General features: G+C 47.6%; 1 long non-coding RNA gene across 1 annotated transcript in view; it reads right to left on the reverse strand.

Annotated features, from left to right (window-relative positions):
• Nucleotides 1-1,946, reverse strand: part of LOC110301936 — a 31,227-nt gene extending 29,281 nt beyond the window's left edge. The window contains exon 1 of the long non-coding RNA XR_002378749.1: nucleotides 1,788-1,946. This is a non-coding gene — a long non-coding RNA (uncharacterized LOC110301936). The remainder of the gene's footprint in view (nucleotides 1-1,787) is intronic.
• Between the last annotated feature and the right edge of the window lie 738 nt (nucleotides 1,947-2,684).

Genomic DNA, 2,684 nt, shown 5'->3' on the forward strand with positions numbered 1-2,684 from the left:
GGAATGGGTGGGTAGGGAAGTGGGGGGCGCTATGGGGGACTTTTGGGATAGCATTGGAAATGTAACTGAGGAAAATATGTAATACAAATATTAAAAATTAAAAAAAAAAAGTCTGGGAGAAGTGCTGGAGGGGAATCACTGAACCTTTCTTTGCAACTCTGTCCCAGGAGATCTATACTTCAAGATCAAAATTAAAACCCAAAACAGATACATGTTTGTGAAAAATAAACACATAGCAAGAAAAGCCTTCCATGAGTCTCCACTTTTCCAAAGACAAAAATACTGATTTATTTGTTACACACTCAGGGCCCTACATGATGAGCCCTTGAAGTCTGTGTCTAGTTCATCATCCTTAGACTTGACATCCATGCTTTAGATGGGTACTGAGAACCCACACACTAAAACACAGTTCTAAGCAAAACGGATAAGGTGCCTGCAACCAAGAACCTGAGAGAGCCAGTTAAGCAGTTTGTGCTTCCCTGCACTTGTGATCCACCACTCTCCCCCATGCTATCACATCATTCAATCATAAACAAACACTCCCCCAAGCACTTCCCTGTGCCCTGCCGCAGCTGTGCTGGAGTTACAGCTGTGACCCACAAAGCAAGGCCTCTGCCCCAGGAGTCTCACATTAGTGAGAGAGAGGTGATCCAAAACCAGATGGGAAGACACAGGAGGAGGAGATTTAAGGCTGTGATCCAGGGAGTGGAATAGGCTAGTGGACCAAGCAAGCATCCCTCCAGCTGGTGTTCTCTAAATGCTCTAAACGCATACCCAGATGACAAGAAAGGACTTGACATAAGGGAAGACGTTGGTTCAAGGCTTAAGAAATGTTTGACCTTGTTAAGGAGTAAAAAGGTTATTGTGAGGCAAAGGAGGAGGAAGAGGTAATAAAAGTGGAGAGAATCAGAAAGGTGCGCAGGAGCGGGTTGCAAAGGGCTCTGGTTATCCGGAAGGCGTAGATGCGGCTTGCATGTAGCCACGCGGGACGCGGCTTGATCAGGAGAGTAGACTCAGAGAAAACGTACTGCCACGGTACTGAACACGAGTGGGGGTTGGGTGAGGAAGAGAAAAGCTAGAGTCCAGAGATGCCAGGGGTTCTAAAGAGTCTCCATGGGGCCTTGTTCTCCCTCGCCCCGCCGTTAAGGTTTCTGGTTTTGCCTTCCTGACTGGACAGGTGCTGACAGAGCAGAGGGACGTTGTAGTATTCCTTCTTGGTTCCCTCGCGCCTACGAAGTTTATAAATTAATTGCTCGTGTTCAGCTTGGGGAGAAAGGAATGGAGATCGAGGAAGGTTTTAGAAAGTAAATGGCATTTGAGGTAAACCACTAAGGAGGGGGAAATTAGACACATGGGACTCGGGAGGGTGGAGAGGGCAGTGTGTTGAAAGGGGGGAGAGAAGACGGGGATGTGGGGGTGAGCACAGCAATGCTGGGATCTGCTGAGGCCGAGCCTAAGAAAAGGTAAATTGGAAAGACTAGAAAACTGGATTAGGGTGGGATTAGGGCAATTTCTTAAAAGCTTTTTTTATCTAAGGACAGAAGGGAGCTACTACACGTTTTCCAGCAGAGGAATGAGGGGGGAAAAAAATGAATCCTCTAAGAAACTTAAAATGAAGCTGCTGGAATAAGGAAGGATGAGAACCAGGAAAGGCAAGAATATGTGAGTTCAGGATAAGGGTGGCGGTGAGTCACCCGGAACAGCCGCTGCTCTTCCCCCGGAGCAAAGCATGACCTTTCTGAAAGCCTGCATTCATGCCATTACAGGATATTTATTTGTGGACTTACAGCGACAGCAAGTCGCCACGACTTGTACCTGCTCCCTGTACGCTGCGACAGCTGAGTAGACTGTATGGTGATTTACAGCAGTAGAGTCTAGAAGTCCAAGTGGGGCACTGGCACGGGGGAGCGTCCTTGCCGCATGCTCAAACCGCACAAACACAAGAGAAAGAAGGCGAGCCCTTCAGCTCTTTTATAAGGGTTATAACTCCAGTCCCGGTGAAGGGAGCCCTTGTTGTCCAATCTTCTCAGAAGGGCCTCACCTGTTGAAAGTACCGGTTCGCCATGAAAGTGTAGCACCTGTATTTGGGCGGACACGCCCTTGTTTAAGCCATAGCATTTCTGAAAGTGCTTATTCCAAATGAAGTGCTCATCATCCAGAACATGAGAAAATTAGAAAGGGCTAAGAGGCAACATCAGAAGGCAGACCAGGGGCAGGGGAGAGGCAGGGTGCAAAACAAGCTTGGCTGTGAGGAGGTGTTTGTGTTCTCTTTGCATTTTTCTTCTCGTGGTCTAGTTGCCATCCACGTGCAGCATTGGTTGTTTTTCCACGAAGATGCTCAGCTGATTTACTCCCTGCCAGCTGTTGCTGAGTGCTTCCTCCATCACAGGGCACCTCTCTCCCACCGTGCTTGGAGCACTGGTGGGGAACAGAGCTCTGCCTCAGGTTCCTCTCTGCCCTCCATTCCACCACCATCTCTTCCTGCCCTTGTCTGTGTATATAGCCTGAGCCTCAGAAGAAGAACAGGAGCTGATGGTTAACAGGCACTAGAAGTTTTTTATTTTTAACATGCAAAATGTTTTTCTAACATAATCTATCTTCATAGAAAGTCTATAAGATAGTCGAAATTATGGTTCCCATTTCACAGATGGCAAAGCTGACAGGCAGCTAACACACATATGTGT

The sequence above is a fragment of the Mus caroli genome, chromosome 9, assembly GCF_900094665.2.
Source record: "Mus caroli chromosome 9, CAROLI_EIJ_v1.1, whole genome shotgun sequence".
Taxonomy (NCBI): Eukaryota; Metazoa; Chordata; class Mammalia; order Rodentia; family Muridae; genus Mus; species Mus caroli.